At 44.8% G+C, this 18,980-nt stretch overlaps 2 long non-coding RNA genes across 2 annotated transcripts; one reads left to right on the forward strand and one right to left on the reverse strand.

Moving 5' to 3' along the window:
• Nucleotides 1-5,394: 5,394 nt before the first annotated feature.
• LOC310877343 lies at nucleotides 5,395-9,168 on the forward strand. Its single transcript, XR_014570802.1, has 4 exons — nucleotides 5,395-5,654; nucleotides 6,357-6,448; nucleotides 6,646-6,704; nucleotides 8,022-9,168. It is a non-coding gene; the product is annotated as an uncharacterized lncRNA (long non-coding RNA).
• LOC310877342 lies at nucleotides 7,162-10,033 on the reverse strand. The gene is made up of 3 exons (XR_014570801.1): nucleotides 9,822-10,033; nucleotides 9,581-9,699; nucleotides 7,162-7,901 (listed from the first exon to the last, which is right to left on the reverse strand). It is a non-coding gene; the product is annotated as an uncharacterized lncRNA (long non-coding RNA).
• Nucleotides 10,034-18,980: the final 8,947 nt, after the last annotated feature.

Here is an 18,980-nt window from a genome sequence, read left to right on the forward strand (position 1 = left end):
TGCAGCCACAATTATCAAACAGCCAGTGACAGACAGAAGGACGTATAGACAACATCGCAGACAGACAGTCAGACAGACAGACAGACAGACAGACAGACAGACAGACAGACAGACTATTTATTTATCACTGCGCCAAGCATCAAGCACTGCAGGTATAAAGAGTCAAAGGGTACGGTACAATCGCTCCCTTTCCCTTCCCTCCTCTCTTGCTCTCTCCCTGTCTTCTTGACCCCCGTGTCCCATGGCTCCTGGACGCAGCGGCAGGCCGGATCGCCACTCCGTGCCTCCCAGAGCATTAACCTGCAGATGAAAGGTGGTCTGCAGTGGGATTAGGAGCTGTCTCCTGCATGCCTGGATGGCTGAGAAATGCTTTCCTGCCCCACTATGAGGACAGCCTGAAAGAAACCTCTCCAGACTCCAACGTGTCTGGGACCAGAGAGGCGTCCTGACAGTCTCAGCTCTGGACAGGCAGGCGGTGATGAGAGGTTCTTAAACTGTAAGCCTCATGTGAAAAAAAGGTTCACGTGGGCGAGGACAAACCCTGTATACTCTGTGCTCATCCGTCATGGTGGAGGCAGAATCGAGAAGACCAAAAGCTCATTTGAATTGTGTAATTATAATTATTTTTCGAGAGCTCATTCTTTTTACAGTACTCGCCTTCTCGTTAGCTAAAGGACAATTAAAATCTGCCCTTTGCGTCCATCACAGCTGTCTCCGCTGAATCACAGCCCCCTGAGGTGTTGTGCTTTTTAGAGGCGCTGATTGCTACACTTGCCTGAATCTAAAAAAAAATAATGAAATAAAATAAAGCATTTCACCGCGAGCGGCTGCAGTCACTGCACTCCAACACACACACACACGGCCCCTCTGATCAAAGCACGGCGACGCCTACACCTCATAGTCTGCCACTGTTGTTGGGCGCTTGTTAGGACTATCCTTAGTTCACCTTTAACTGGGATAAGCCAACCGAAGGGGGGGTATGGGGGGGGGGGGGGTGGTACGACGACACTTAAATATTGTACTGTAGCTCCAGGCTCTACCAACCTTTATTAACAGAGCCCTCATCAAGATGCAGGCACAGGAGTATGCTAATTTTACCCTACATTTACCAGAGGAGTAAAAAAAAGAACAAAAAAAGGGGGGGGGGGGGGGGGGGCTTCATTAAAAAAGACCATGCATTATTCAGGGTGCAGCAGGCCAGAGGAATGGCTGTAGGCCAATTACACACTGCTGGAATCTTCCCCTGGATGTGATGTTCTGCTCAACCTCTCTATTTCAGTCTCTCTCTCTCTCTCTCTCTCTCTCTCTCTACACAGCGGAGGAGATAAGGGGACCCTCTCTTATCATTACAGAGAGAATGAGAGAGAAACAGTAGAGCGTGGTGGAGGAGCAATGGAATTGTCATGATTCTACATACAGGGGAACAGTACGCACAGAGGAGAGGAGTGAAGTGGAGATGAGGAGGATGAAAAGGTGGTGTGGGGTGTTGAGGAGGAGGGGAGGCATGTATTGGTGATTAAGGAGGTCTGCATGGACGTAGCCTGAGGGCTTGAAGGATGACCTATTTTTTGTAAGAACAAGAGTCCACATATCAGTCCACTCAGGCCCACTGGATGAGTACAAACGCGTGTTTGCATGCACGCACACACACACACACACACACACACACACACACACACACACACACACACACACACACACAAGCACAAGCTTAATTGATAGCGTGCATAACAGTAGGCAATATGATGGCTCTACGCACTATTACTTCTACCACTTCCAGTATGTGGCAGCTTGGTTAGGTTGTTTTGGTTAAAACAAAAACCAAAAAAGCTTAAAAGATTATTTTCATTTGCTGTCGTTAGTCATGGGCATGGCTGCCAGTTCCTACCTGATGTTATGTGGGAGTTAATTCTGACTGCTCCAGACCGTACTGAATAACTGCTGGTTTGCATAATGTCTTGAGGCTAGGACTGAAGTCTAAGACATATACAGGTCAGTGGATTTATTGCCTCTTCCAAAGAGGATGACACGATCTCCCACCATGCAACAGCACACATTAAGACATTGCTCGTCATAAGGCCTGCTCGTGTAATCAGTGCATGGCGCAACATTAATTAATCATGACGAGTATACCCGTCCGACGTATCGAAATTGTTAACGCTGAAGAAAGTACAAATGCAACAGGTCCATTTGGTTCCAAGAACATTACTGTGGCTGCAGCTGACAGGATCCAAGTGTTGTAATAGGTTCCTGAGCTTTGACCGCAGGGGGGCTCAAGCGACTCACAAGAACAACACAGAGTGCTTCCAACGGGAGGATGTTGCAACGGGCGGCGCAAACGTCAGCGTCAGATGGACAGGAAGTGGAAGAGGAACAGGAAGCATAGGAGAGTCAGATGGCTGTGAGGCACAGCGGCAGGCAGATATACTCGCCGTTGCCAGATCGGATCACATGCGGCACGCGCAGGCTGTGGTCAGCCGCCAGCGGACACACACTGCACACAGCTGTGGGGCCGCTGTGAAGTAATACTGCACCACTGGGAAGTATGTGCGTGCGTGCGTGCGTGCGTGCGTGCGTGCGTGCGTGCGTGCGTGCGTGCGGAGAACGGAATGTGGCAACAACATCGCAAAAAATCCCATCTCTGTCTGTCTGTCTGTCTCTGCAAATGCACAATAAAATCACGAGTGCCAATTCAACTGCAAAGAGTATGTGCAAATGGTCCATTTGGTTCCATTTCTACACTCTTCAGGGTTGAGTGAGCGGTTATCCTGGCACAACATTATGGCATAGACGTGCTATAGGCACGTCCCATGCTAGACATGGGACGTGGGACCCTGCCAACAGGATATGAATTAAAACAATCAGTTCGACTACGGTTCAGTTCTGCATCAAAAAGGCCCTTTAAAAAAGGGCACAGTGTCAGTGTCATACAGTATCAAGGCCCTGACAGCATCCGAGGCCGTGTCCTCAAACCATGTGCCGACCAACTGGCGTGTTGGTGTTTGTGGACATTTTCAACCTCTCCCCACAGGCCTGAAGACGCTAGTACAACGAACTCCAAGGTATCATGTCTGAACGACTGGAGATCTTCTCCCCTCACCTCTGTTTTCAGTTAATACTTTGAGAGGTTGGTGGACTACATTTGTTCCATACCACCTGCCTCGCTGGACCTGCGCGCAATTTGCATAATGTCAAAACAGATTCACAGATGAGGCAATTGCCAAAGGCTCCTCACTTGAATGGAGGGGAACAGATGTGTTGAAATGCAGTTTGTGGACCACAGCTCATAGCATTCAACACAATAGTTCTTGCCAAGCTGGACTGCTACTGTAGGTCTGTGCACTCGGCATGTGCAGCTGGACACTGGACCTCCTGGCGAGCTTCCTGATGAATCGCCGCCAAGTGGTGAGAATGGGCGACATTACTTCAGACCTCAACTCCCTGTATACACTCAGGACCGTGTGGCCACACACAGCTCAACTCCCTGCATACACTCACGACCGTGTGGCCAAACACAGCTCCAACAGCATCATCACGTATGCTGATGACATGATAGTTAAACTTATGAGCCCCATGGTCGGTGACGACGACTCTGCCTACAGGGATGAGCACAGATCACAGACACTATCTATCAAAGACAGTGCAGTGGAGAAGGTCAGGAATTTCATGTTTCTCAGCAAATACATCACTGAGTACCTCCAAAGGGCCACACACGTGGTCGAAAAGGGCTCTGTATATTGTCTCCATTGCCTGAATAAATTCAGTGACTCCCTACATCCTCATGTTGTTCTGCAATAGCACCATCGAGAACATCCTGACGGGCAGCATCACCACCTGGCACGGGAACTGTACCTACCCCGGACCGAAATGCACTACAGAAGATAGTGCAAAGGGCCCAGTGCCTCGTCGGAGGTGCATGAGCTTCCCTCCCGCCAGGGTACCGGCATTTACTGGCAGCTCCTGCGCGGCGACGCTGCAGTGGCGGCAGTAGCATGGCGTTACCGGCGTCATTGCGGCCCACTGCCGGTAAATGCACTCTGAGTGGATCATGGAGGACACTCACCAACCCCAGCCACAACCTGTTCAAGCGATACCTACGTATCAACCTCTCGCCACTTGCCAGGCTATCCTGACAACACAGGCTGCCACAAATGCACTTTATTTTACAGTACATTGCTCATATTGACATACTGACATATCTATTTCTTATGTCTTGATTTCTCTATTCTTTCACCCTCCCTTGAAACTGCAAACGATGGGAGCTTCTACGACAAAGAATTTCACCAATTACATTTTTTACACCTTTAAACCTGTGACAATAACGTTGGATTTGACAATAGGGAAGGTGATCAGGGCAGGCACTGGTTTGCTCCCACGTGCACGTGCCAGTGAGGACGGGTCAACAGGCGTTAAGTAGAGGCTGTTTTCCAAAACGTCTCCTTCACTTTAGGTAGATTCTTCCTGCAAATCTATGCAGTTTCCATTCTCCATTTAATAGTCCCTGCAGGACAGAGTCTCATAGTTATGCCGAGGGACTCTGTGACATTAGTCTCTTGCGTGCGTGCGTGCGTGTGTGTGTGTGTGTGTGTGTGTGTGTGTGTGTGTGTGTGTGTGTGTGCGTGGGAGGGTTCAGATGCCAGGTCAGCCCATATATCTCAGACACAGCAGGCAGGTCTGTGGTTCTGCTGCTGACGAAATGTCTTCTCTCATTACGAACCAGGCCCAGGAGCAGGCCCAGACCTGACAACACACACACACACACACACTATGCATCCATGCAGTGGCATGCACAAACAGAGACAGACAGGCACACACACACACACACACACACACACACACACACACACACACACACACACACACACACACACACACACACACACACACACACACACACACACACACACACACACACACACACACACACACACACACACACACACACACACACACACCCCCCCCCTGGCCCCTGGGATAACACGCAAAGGGCAGATGAGGATATCCATCTCTCAGTAGAGGTCGCACAACCACACCTCCAGCAGAGAGACACGTGTACTCTCTAACAAAAGCGAGCACGTGCGCGCACACACACACACGCACCCGCCCCCACACGCACACACACACCAGGAAAGGGTGCAAGACAAGCTAGCTACTAACAGTTTTAACAATGTCTCTCTCTCTCTCTCTCTCTCTCTCTCGCTCTCTCTCTTGCCCATACATAAACACACTGTGCAGTGGGTTCTATGCAAGGCAAGCTAATGGGGCCTGTATCCCTCCTGGCGTGGTGGTCCTAATAGGCCTTGCGGTAAGCCCCGCCCCCCTCTCGCCCCGCCCTAGTAACTGTTGCTAAGCCGGACACTCTTCCGTCTGCTCCATTGCGGCCCATGTTATCTCGCTCCTTTTCCTCTGAGTATTAGAAGTATTAACAACAACAATATCCACACTATAATATCGCCATGGTCAAACATTGCTGTTGGGGAACCTGCAACAGTGACTCAAGGTACCCAGAACGATTGGAGGGGGCATTTTTTATTCCTTTCCCGAAGCCCAAACGAACGCTGGATAAATGCAGGCTGTGGATTAAATTATGTGGCCGGCCACACAAACAACTGAACGCGGGGAAAGTTACAACGCACACCTACATTTGCTCCAAGGTAAGTTTTTTGTTGTTTATTAGACGATTGATTTAACCATTGACTAGTAAAAGTTGACATAGTATGATTTAGTAGCAGGGAGGGTGAATGAGTGAAACCGAGGGACCGAGGCTAATGATAACAGAGAGACTGTTAGCATTAGCCTCGGTCCCTCGGATAAGATGGTGACAGTCACAGTATTGTATCAAGATAATTAATTATTAGAACAGTGGCAGTTAACATCACTAGCCTCGCCTTATATGCGTAACAAAATAAAACATCCAGGGCCATTATATATTGGTAGACGACGAGGCTGATGGAGACATTAGACAATGAGGCTGGCTAGCTAGTTAGCTAGCTCTGGTCCATAGAGAAGTCATTGACACTATGGACGAGAGCTATCAAGAATATATTCAAGACTATGGTAGATATATTTGATCGAGGAAGACTTTTATTTTGCCTATATAAAAACGAAGAAAAAAATCGATGGATGGAATACAGCTACGATAGTCATGATACTACTAGGTGGCAAAATGCTGAAAATGGCACATTTAAAGTTTTACAGGCTAGACAGAGACAACGCAAATTAAGTTTGCAAACATTACAAATATGAATAATGTAGATCAATGTTAAGAAATCCATGTCTCAAATGTCATTGATGTATGACTGAACTTCTTCATGCATCCATGTATGTTATGAATCAATGTGTGTATGTGTTTCTAGCACTTCATTGATGGGAAGCCAACGAAAGCACACCCAAACCCTGTTGATGCAGGAGGTTCACGTACTGCATGCAGACCATCCCCTAAAAAAAGGTAACATTCAAGCAGAGCATTAAGCTTTCATAAGATAATCATTTTGGGTGTATCAGTGACCTGTGAATAGCATGTTTCCTTGATTGTTTCATGTTTATTAAAAAATATTATATTATTAAATATGCATTGAGTGAACCATTCTATTATACGCACATTTTTAATTAAGTATACCAATTTTTGAATAAATTAAATTCCAGGTTCATGACATGTTTGCCAAAGAGGAATCCTGATGCAGAGCAGCACACAGCAGAAATTGGTATGTATGTGCAAAAGCAGTTTCTCCTTGAAGAGATTGTGATATTGATTGATTGATTGATAGATTGATAGATGTGATATTGGTTTAAGAAGTGGGGGAAAAAAGAGAGAAATGTCAGTTAAGAATTTTTTATTAAAGTAACTTGGCAGCTGAGAAATAAAGTGACAGTGCCATTTTCACGTAGAAAAATAGAACACTGCTTCAGTGCAAATACATGTCAGTAAACAGTGCAAATTTGGTGGTTCTTGGCCCGAAAAGGTTTGAGAACCTCTGCTTTATAAGGCATTCATAGAACATGACAATGTGTAAAAAAAAAAACTAAAGTTTCAAAAAATAAAATCCAGCACATTTCTGCCACACATGGACATCGCTGCCTAAACTGGAGCCAACAGATAGTGTACAGTACTAACAACACTCAGTAACATCTCATTTCTTGACAGTAAAATGGCTAACATGGAATTTGTGGAGTCTCACAATCATTTGGTTGATACATTCTGTGTCTCTGTGCACTCTATCAAAAAACACATCTTTTCTAGTGTAAAGCACAAAGTCACAGAATTCTAGGCCACTCAGTAGCAGCTGGCCTTGAATCTGGCTGTAGCACTGGTGAGTTTTAGAGATGGTGAAGGTCTCTCCCACTTTTACAATGTAAAAGTCTTTTACATTTTCTACTGCTTGGGCCACCGTCATGTCCCTTGCAGCAAAGGGACATTTAATTTCAAGCAACCCACTCCCACCACTGCCATCGCATACAATACCATCTGGTGATGCCCCAAGAAAAGGCAGACTTGGCTGCAGTAAAAGGCCACAACTGTGCAGGTGCCTTTCAGGAAATGTATCAATGTACTTTTTCTTGGCTAAAGCCTCATTGTTTGATCCATAACTTGTTGCATTCGATTTGAATGGCTTGGGATAATATATATCCTGTACAAATTTATCTGTAATTTTTTTACGTTTAAGCACCATTCCAAATTTAGAGGCTGTGATTCTGCCCTCCCTCTGTCGATGCCACTGTGGACATGACGCTTGCTCCTTTGTGTTGTTCTGTATTTGGCGAGCATCTTCCAAACTGAAGCTGGTAGTGTGCTCTGGTATGTAGACCTCACTGGCCATCGGCATTGGAAGGTTTGTTTCGCCACAGATTGATGTTGCACTGCAAGATGGTGCAGGAGGCTGTGTTTTCTCCAAGAATGGTAGCTGGGAAATTATAAAAAAAAATACAATTACAACCACAGAACATGATGAATTAAATACAAACTATATATTGTATTCAAATATTTACATTGTTGTTTTAATAAAGATGTAACTTGTTTCTAGAATGCCATGCCCAGGACCAAGTGAATGAAGAATCCCTTGTCGAGGAGCAATGCCATGCCGCTGTGGAACACCACATGGAGGTCGAAGACCAACCCCACCATCACCAGAGACAGGAAGAGGACAGTGAGAAGGCTCAAGAAGAATGCCATGCCGCTGTAGAACACCACGCGCAGGTCGAAGACCAACCCCACCAACCCAGGAGTCGGGAAGCGGACAGTGAGAAGGCTGAAATGCTCAAACGAATTGAGCATTTAGAAAGAGCTCTCAGCAATCGAAATGAAATGACCCCAGAAAGAATTCAGTTCAGTACCATTCCAAATTTCTTCCAGTATAATACAGGATTTACCTATGAGCAGTTTAATGGCCTGTGCACCATATTCAGCATTCCTAACAGTGCAAATGCTCTGCCACAAATGGCACCCCTGATTTACAGAAAAGTTGACCAGCAAATAACACTCATGCCTTTGCGTCAGCAGCTCCTTCTGGTTCTGATGAAGTTACGTCAAAATTTTGATAACAAAGAGCTTGCTTTCAAGTTTAACATTAGTCATCAAAGTGTAAGCATTTTGTTCAACTCATGGATTGATTTTATGTTCACCACACTTGGGCGACTTCCTATGTGGCCCCACAGAGATATATTAACACAGAAAATGCCACCCAAGTACCGGTCTGAATTCCCTACAACATTTGCAATCCTGGACTGCACAGAGATTAGAATTCAGCAACCAAGCTCTTTGAAGCTACAGAGTGAAACATTTTCTAATTACAAATCTACCAACACACTCAAATCATTGATTATTGTTGACCCAAGAGGCTCTATTATGTTTTGTTCCACCCTATTTACAGGTTCTATATCAGACAAGGAGATAGTTAAGCAGTGTGGAATCATACCTCTCCTGAGAGAACTGATTTTGAATGGCTACCTTAAGCAGGGTGATGGGCTTATGGCAGATAAAGGTTTCCTAATAGACCAAGAGATGGAGGATGTGGGGCTGAAATTAAACATCCCTCCATTTGTCCGTTCTAACCGTCAGATGCCATCATGTGATGTCAGCAAAACAAAGACCATTGCTCACCACCGAATTCATGTTGAAAGGGCTATTTCAAAAATAAAAAAGTTTAAAATAGTCTCTGGCAGAATTCCCAACATCCGCTTGCACAACATAAATGAGATTTGGTATGTTGTGAGTATTCTCTCCAACTTTCAACCAATGATACTGAAAGGTTAGCAGTGCACCATGGTTGAGGAGTATGTGTGGAGTATTTTGTGGGGTATGTTAGATCATGTGAATGTCAAATTAACAATAAATATAACTAATACTTCAACAAATACTATAGATCTGGGTATTTATTCTGAATATGGGAATGACTGACCATTTGCATTCTTAGTTTCTTACTGTCCTATACAGTGCATTTGTTTCTTTGTTGTATTAAGTATTATGTAAAATAAATCCCTATGCTATATATTGTGTGTAACGACATGTATGGAATGTCAATGTACACATGTTTTTTTTTTTTCTTCCCCTCACCTCATCCCAAAGGGCATTTAAACCATTTACCTGGTAACTCAGGCCACAGCCGATGGGCAACATTTCCTTTCCAAGAGGTAACAATATAGGGGTTTTCTGGACCAGGTAGCTGACTGGTGTGGTGTCCATCTTCTTCATTGCTTCATAGGCTTCCTCAGACACTCCGGACAGTTTACTTGCAGTAGAAAAAGCTGAATCAGGTGTACTGCTTTACGATTGAAACTATAACCAAATTTACCAGGATATTTCAAGTTGATGTGTGTTTTATTACCTGTTGCAAGTGTAAGAGGAGAAAACGGGCCTCCTCTTGCGCTTCAGTTTAGCCTTTGCCACCACCACCTTTGTGACCGGCTGTGCCTCCAACTTCTTTCCCCTCGGCTTGTGCCACTGCTGTGGAAGACTTGTCGAACAAACCAGCTCATTCTGAGGACGCTGCAGATCCAGGTATCGAAACAAACCCACAATGTGGGAACAGTAACCCTCTGCCCTGAATGAGAAAAGATTTGTTTTAAATATACCTGTGTTTGAACTTTAACATAGCATGTTTCTTCACTGGGCCTATACTGTATGATGTTAGAGACTGAGGCATATAGGCTTCAGTGTGTTGACTTAGGTAATGACAATAGTAGAATAGGATTCTGCTGATTATGACATTGTAAAGGTACAAATGAAAAGTCAACTGTTGCAATATTACTGCGGTGTGTTGATGTTATTTTGCCATCCAGAATCATTTCAATGTTTTATTTGTTTAATTTGCAGATTTAGAAACATGCTGATTCAAATATGAAAAGGTACAAATCATGAGACTAACAATTTAGTACTTTGGTATCCTGAATCAATCTGTATTAGATTCATTTGCATGTTAATAGAACCACATATTTGATTAAAAATACTTACCCTGCAATACATGAACACTCCTGTCCAGTGATACTGTTGTCCATATAGTTGACAACTAAAAGATGGGGTTTCTCTCTCTTTCTTTGGGAGTGATACACTTTTGCTTCAATCTTGTTTGAAGACACCTTTATGTCATGCACATATTGCTCCACTGCATATTGCAGGCCTTGTTGGTGAGATTTCTGCGATATTTTCGCGCTGTTTTGCAGAAAATCATCGATTAGTTTGTTTGGCACATCTTTCAGCTGTAAAGTGACCGCAGCCTCCTCCACCTCCATAACGTAAACACCGACACGTGCATATGCGCACCCACGGGAAAAGGAATCAAATATAATTCCCCAAACGATCCGGGCACCTATGAGTCACTGGGGCAGGACGCCCAACAGCAATGTATCACAATGGCGTTATTATAATGTGGATATTGTTGTTGTTAATGCTTCTAATACTCAGAGGAAAAGGAGCGATATAACATGGGCCGCAATGGAGAAGACGGAAGAGTGTCCGGCTTAGCAACAGTAACGTGGGCGGGGCGAGAGGGGGGCGGGGCTTACCGCAAGGCCTATTGCCTGGGCAGACGAGGGGGGGACATTGAGCTGCTGCCAAATAGATGCACACTCTGAGGCATGTAAACCTGGCCAGCCCAGTGCCCCCCAACCATCCCCAAATGATGACTCCAATACACACAGGTAGCCTAGGTACACCTGGCTAAGTGGCACTAGTGCGCACGCATGCATGCACGCACGCACGCAATGCATGCACGCGCACACGCGCACATGCGCACACGCACACAATTTACAATTTAGGCATTTAGCAGACACTCTTAATCCAGAGCGACTTACATTAAGCAATAACAAAAACATGGCATACATCACATAAAGTAGTTATCATGAATCATGTAAAATGGTAAATGGTAAATGGTGCATTTATATAGCGCCTTTATCCAAGGCACTTTACATAGATTGTGCATTACATTCACCCATTCACACACACATTCATACACCGATTGCGGCGGAAGCCATGCAAGGTACCAACCAGCACATCGGGAGCAATTTGGGGTTCAGTGTCTTGCCCAAGGACACTTCGACATGTCGGGATTCGAACCGCCGACCCATGGATCATTGGCCGACCTGCTCTACCTCCTGAGCCACAGTCACAGTATAAATAAACTAAGAACGTAACAGTGGAGTATCTATGTAAACTATACATACTATACTAATATTATTATATATTATACATGTGTACTAAAATACTATCTAAGTCTACATAAAGTGCTATCTAAGGGGCTAGGCTAGGGCTAAGTGCTATACGGGCCATGGTGGTTTTCAGACTACGGCGGAAGATTGGGAGTGAGGCTGCAGTTCTGACTGTGATGGGAAGTGTATTCCATAGTTTTGGAGCCAGAAGGGAGAAGAGTTTGGGACGTGTGGACACACACACACACACACACACACACACACACACTTCCTTAATCCTACAAATCGCAACCTGCACAGATTGTGTGCGTGCGGGTGTATGTGCACATGTGTGTGTGACTGTGCATGTGTGTGTGTGTGTTACAAGTGTCTCCATACGTGAACAAAACCATTAGGTACAACAACAAAAAAACAAATTGCATTCATGCATGCATGAGTGTGGAAATGTGTGTGAGTACATCAAATCACAACATGGTGCCACTCAAAACCAAAAGTTAACTCAATTTCTCTGCAGTCACCCTCGGGCTGCAATAACTGCAATTAGTGGCCTGACTCACCAGTGTCCTGCATGCACAGATAGAGAGAGAGAGAGAGAGAGAGAGAGAATGCCTGCCCCTGTTCTCCCTTCCAGGCACTTCTCAGCTAAAATCTGTCCCCTCGATTAAGCGGGATTATGTGGCCTATAGCGAGGTTTAGCTACAACTATATGTCCTGTGCCGAAACCCTGAGAGGATATTATGTGTGAACGTCAGAGCGTGTGTGTGTGTGTGTGTGTGTGTGTGTGTGTGTGTGTGTGTCAGTGTGAGAGCGGAGAGGAGTGCAGGCTTTTGTTCCAACTGAGCCCCACATCCACCGGGTTCATCCACCGGGTTCATCCACAAGTCCAAACGTCGGACCCATTTCGTAGACGGTAAGCCTGTTGCGTCATTTCCTGTGTTGCCTGTATGCTGTCTGACGGCTGTGTTGTTGTCAGCAGCACGAACGGGACAAACACCAAACATTATTGTATTGCGCTGCTGTGATTCAGATTCAGACACACACTGTCACTGTTAACTATCCTACTCTGTGGCGATCTTATCGCTACTCGGGTTGGCTGTTTGGCGGGGCGACCGTCCCCTTCTGTCGGCTCAGCCGGGCGATTGTGATGGCTTTCCGCCAACACCAACACCCCTTCCCTCCCGGCGGACTTCCCTCTCGCTCTAGCCCTCTCTCCTGCACCGTATGCAATATGCACAGTTACAGCCCTGACGCCTTTGCTGCTTCGGGCGTGTGTATCAAGTGCAGCATGTTTGCGGCGCTGGAGGAGAGGCTCAGCGAGTTGGAGTCAATTCTAGCTAGCGGTGCAAACGTTAGCTTAGCCCGAGCTCACACACAACCACGGGGAGCCCACCACCATTCACGGTCGAGTGGCATCTCATCGCCATCGACCGCGACTGGTTGGGGCTCGCACAAACAGGACGGCTGGGCCAAGGTGGCTGCTACTGGTCGAAAGCGTGGAAGTAAACAAAAGCACACGGGACACCAACCACTTCACGTTTCAAACAGTTTTTCCCCACTCACTGATATACCCGTTGAGTCTGACAGTGAGATTTCAGGTCCACTTGATGGCCCGCAACCCCCGCAACACAAGCGGCGGCGTGTCATTAAGAACACAACTCTGGTTATCGGTAGTTCTATAATGAGAAACGTGAAATTAAAGACTCCAGGAACTATAGTCAAATGCATCCCCGGGGCCAGAGCGGGCGACATCGAATCAAATCTGAAACTTATTGCTAAAAGTAAATGTAATCGCTATGATAGGATTGTAATTCATTGCGGGGGCAACGACACTCGACTTCGGAAATCTGAGATTACGAAGATAAATATTGAGTCAGTTTGCACATACGCAAAGACAATGTCGGACTCCGTAATTTTCTCTGGTCCCCTGCCAAACATGATTAATGATGACATGTTTAGCCGTATGCGCCAACTCAACCGCTGGTTGTCTAGGTGGTGTCCAGATAATAACGTGAGCTTTATAAATAATTATAAAACCTTTGAGGGGAATACTTCCGGTGCGCTGCTCAGCGGCTGCACTGCGACCCAGCGTGCCTTGTATGCCTTAATGTTTAATGTTTGTCCGTGTGCCTACGTAATGTCAGTCGTTATGTGTGTAAGGATGTGGAAGATAAGGGCCTTAGAAATCGCTCTGCTAATTCTGTGGATTGTACACTCCTGTGGAAGATGCCTGTCAGTCGAACTTCAGACTCAACAATTCGACAACACAAACAACTGGCGTGGGGCGGCGCCCAGACTCGCCTGTGTGTACAGCCGAGATGTGCTGCTGTCACTACGGCCGCAGCCTCGCACAACGGACAACAACAACCACGTCTGTTTGTCAGTGTTGAACAACATCCCCGAGGAGTTGATCCGACACAGAAGGAAAAGGAAACGAGGAAGAAAGGGCGGTATACGGAATCGACTACGGAGGAGATTCAAGCGCCCCCCGCTCCCCTCTATCGTTCTGGCCAACGTGCGGTCCTTACACCACAAAATCGGCACGATACGGACATATGCAAGGTACTGTAACGATTTTCGTGAGGCATCACTGTTTTGTTTCACTGAAAGCTGGTTAAAGCCATCCAAACCAGACTCACTGTATGAAGTCCCCGGATTCACTCTGGTGCGCCTAGACAGAGGTGGAGGCGGAGGATACGGCGGTGTATGCGTGTACATTAATGATCTCTGGTGTCGATCCTACTCAATAAAAGTGAGGATATGCGACGATCCCAATGTAGAGATCCTGGGCATGACGTTAAGACCTTTCTACCTACCCCGCGAATTTGGATGCGTTCTGCTGTTTGTTGTTTATGTGCCCCCAAAAGGGCCAGGAAGAGCTGCACAAGCAGCAAAGACCATTGCTGACTGTGTGCATGAGCTCCAACTGCAGTACCCGGACGCACCAGCAGTCGTGCTTGGAGACTTAAACCAGTGTTATCTGGACACTGTGCTGCCGGGATTTGAACAATACGTCAAGGATGCGACAAGGAAAAATAATATTTTGGACAAGTGCTATGTGAACATTCCGAATGCTTATGTAGCCAAGATTGGGCCACCGATAGAGACCTCTGATCACAATGTTGTGTGCATGACCCCAGTCTATAAGTCCAAATTAAAAAGAGGGAAGCCAGAGAAGAAGGTAGTCAGGACATGGACAGATGACAACAAGGAACAACTTGCAGCATGCCTGGACTGGACTGATTGGGACACGTTCAGAGATGGTTCATTAGATGAAATCACCACAGTTACAAACGATTATATTAATTTTTGTGTACAGCTGGTTGTTCCCACAAAGGAGATAAAAATCTATCCAAACAACAAATCATATGTAACAAAAGATATAAAAAAATGTAATAAATGAAAGGAAAGCAGCTTTCATAAACAAAGATTTTGGTGCACTTAAATTGGCAGATAAAAAGTTAAAAACGAAAATGAGGCAGGCAAAATTGGCACATAGACAGCGTCTGGAGGATGCGTTTAATGCCAACGATCACAAAAAGGCATGGGATACTATGAAATCTATGACAGGAATGTCAACCCCAACGAAACCTATTGTGACCGAAAATGAACTTGTCTTTTCCAATGACCTAAACACCTTTTTCGCCAGATTTGAATCATTGGACAATTCCTCAAAGTGCACTGAAATACTGAAGGCTGTAACACCTGCCCCCTCAGACAGAATTACCATCTCTGAAGAGGATGTAAGGAAAGTGTTTCAGTGTACTAACACAAGGAAAGCTAACGGGCCAGATGAATGCAGTGCTTTTCTCCTCAAACACTTTGCATCTGAGCTGGCTCCAGTGTGGCAACCAATATTCCAAACCTCTGTAGACACACACACAATTCCCCTGTCTTGGAAAACCTCACACATAAAACCACTACCCAAAATCCAATGTCCAAAAGAACATAAGGATTACAGACCCATAGCTCTCACTTCAGTGATTATGAAATCACTTGAAAGAATACTGTTACAACATCTTGTCAGTATAACCAAAGACAAATTCGACCCCAGTCAGTTTGCCTACAAAAAGGGTTGCGGTACAGAGGATGCGGTTGTCACACTGGTCCACTTAATTACAAAACACCTAGATAAGTCAAATAAGAATCATGCGAGAGTGCTATTCTTAGACTTTTCTTCAGCTTTCAACACAATACAGTCGGATATACTAGTGTCAAAAATGGTACAGTTGGAACTGAATCCATACTTAATTCACTGGTATGCTTCTTTTCTTACTAACAGAGTACAGAGGGTGAAAGTGAACACAACCCTCTCATCAGCATTAACTACTAATGTTGGTGCTCCCCAGGGTTGTGTGAGCTCAGCTGTACTCTTCACCCTTTATACTGACAGCTGTCGTATTGAGGAATGCCTGTCTGAATGTCGCACTGACACACCAGACCAATACATTCTAAAATACTCAGATGATACAGTTTTGATTTCTCTCCTAGATAGTTCCAGTGATCCTGGACTGCACCAACACAGAGTAAATAAGGTGGTTGAATGGAGTGATAACAACGCTCTCATCATTAACACAAAAAAGACAGAAGAGATTGTTTTTGGTACACCACCAGAGATACACAGATCCCCCATTACTATTCATGGTGAACCGATCAACCAGGTATGTTCGTACAAATACCTAGGAGTAGTAATAGACAATCTTTTGTCATGGAAAGATCAGATTGATTCAGTGTGTAAGAAAACAAAGCAAAGAATCTACTTCCTTCGCCGTCTAAGATCCTTCGGTGCTAGTAGACGGATTCTTCTTTTGTTTTTCACTTCTGTTATTATGAGTGTTCTTCAGTACTGTAGTACCACCTGGTATGGATGTTTGTCTGCAGCCCTAAAGTCACAACTGCTGCAACAACTGAACATTTGTTCAAAGATTGTTGGACAACAACTTCAGAAACTTTATACATCCACGTATGATAACAGCATCCTAAGGTTAGCAAGGAATATCACCTCTAATACTAAGCATGTGTTGTATGGAGAATATAGGTTGCTACCTTCAGGAAGGAGATATGGTGTACCAGCATTCAATAAGGTCAGACTAAAGAGGTCCTTTGTCTACCAATCGACCTTGAGGCTTAATCAGGAAATGTAGTAGCCACAGGATAATCTAAGCGGTGGATATTGCTCATGTCTTTATGTATGTAAATTGTCCTGTTTGTGTTTTGTTATGTGTTTCTGCATACTTGGCTGCTGTGTCGCAAGACAAATTTCAGTGTGAACTGACAATAAAGTACTATATCATATCAATACTGGTCTGATAGAGAGAGACGGCATACATCCAACTTGGGACGGTGCAAAGCTCATCTCTAGAAATATGGACGATTTTATAGATAGGTTATGACCACCCAGAGTTGGGACCAGGAAGCAGAGTTGCAGTCCTACACAGCTCTCTGTGCTTCCTCTAGTGCAGCCGCCTACCCCACCTGTCCTACAAATCAGAACTATACAAACTATACAGCCTCTGTACAGGCTGAACAAACCATATAGGCTGCACAAACAAAAACAAAAGGAAATAGGAGCTGTACATACAAACTTGATACAAATCAAAACCAATACAGTAGTACCACAAAATACAAATATCAAATGTGGATTTCTAAATATTAGATCTCTACGCAAAAAAGGAACATTAGTAAATGAAATCATATCAGACAATTGTCTTGATCTATTTTGTCTGACTGAAACATGGCTGGGTGAGCAAGAATATGTCAGTTTAAATACTGCCACCCCACCAAGTCACACCAATGCACAAATACCTAGAGACAATGGTAAAGTTGGAGGTGGAGTTGCTGCCATCTTCAATTCAAGCCTAACAATTAGTCCTAGAGCTAGAGCTACATACAAATCATTTGAAAGCTTGATTCTCAACCTTTCACACCCAAGCTGGAAATCAATACAGCCGCTGATAGTCATTACAGTGTACCGCCCCCCCGGCGCCTACACACAATTTCTATCCGAGTTTTCTGAATTTCTATCAAGTCTAGTCCTCGAGTCTAATAAAATCATCTTAATTGGTGATCTAAATATTCACGCGGACATAGGAACTGATAGCCTGAATAGAGCGTTCGTCTCATTGATTGATTCAATCGGTTTCTCTCAGTGTGTAGACAAACCTACTCACATTCTCAACCATACCCTAGACCTCATTCTGGTCTATGGTATCAAAATAGAGCACCTCACAGTTTTTCCAGAAAATCGTGACCTCTCTGATCATTATTTGATCACCTTCGATTTTACATTGATCGACTATACGCCACTGGACAAAAATGTCCTTGGCAGAAGTATATCTGAGAGCGCTGTAAATAAATTCAAGGAGATAGTTCCATCAGCCATCAACTCAGTATACTTCAACAAAATAGAGGACCTCCACACATATAGTCCTCCTCAACTCGATCAACTTGTTGATAGTGTCACATGCTCATTTCAAAATACGCTAGACTCTGTTGCTCCCCTGAAAAGGAAGGTAATAAAGCAACAAAGGCTAGCCCCATGGTACAACTCGGAAACTAGAAACCTCAAGCGAACGTCTCGCAAACTTGAAAAAAAATGGCGCTCAACCAAACAGAAAGAATCATGTATAGTCTGGCAGAATAGCCTCAAAATATACAAAAAGGCTCTCGACACGGCCAGAGCCACCTATTATTCATCCCTAATAGAGGAAAACAAAAGTAACCCAAAGTTTCTTTTTGATACTTTGGCAAAACTGACAAAAAGCCGCGATTCCACTGATCCACGTATTCCTACAACTCTCAATAGTAGCGATTTCATGAGGTTCTTCAGTGGCAAAATAGAAACTATCAGAGATCAAATTGATCTACAACTACTCTCGGCTCCCACTGGACTACCTCCAAATATGGTGGTCTCAGAGATGGCCGCACACCCAAATATATATATGGATAGTTTCTCTCCAATTGAGCTCTCTGATTTCACTTCAATGATATCTTGCTCAAAATCAACGACATGTACCCTGGATCCAGTTCCGACTAGATTACTCAAAGAGGTCCTGCCTCCGGTTGGTACATGCCTACTCAATATGATCAATATGTCCTTGGTGACAGGCTACGTGCCACAATCTTTTAAGGTAGCGGTAATCAAACCTCTACTCAAAAAGCCTACTCTTGATGCAGGCATCCTAGCTAACTATAGACCTATATCGAACCTACCATTTCTCTCCAAAATTCTCGAGAAAGCAGTCGCCAAACAGTTATGTGACTTTCTACATAACAACAATTTATTAGAAGGCTTTCAGTCAGGCTTCAGAGCTAACCATAGCACTGAGACGGCACTGCTGAGA

The sequence above is a fragment of the Protomyctophum parallelum genome (genome assembly GCF_964188405.1).
Source record: "Protomyctophum parallelum genome assembly, chromosome: 20".
In the NCBI taxonomy this organism is placed as follows: Eukaryota; Metazoa; Chordata; class Actinopteri; order Myctophiformes; family Myctophidae; genus Protomyctophum; species Protomyctophum parallelum.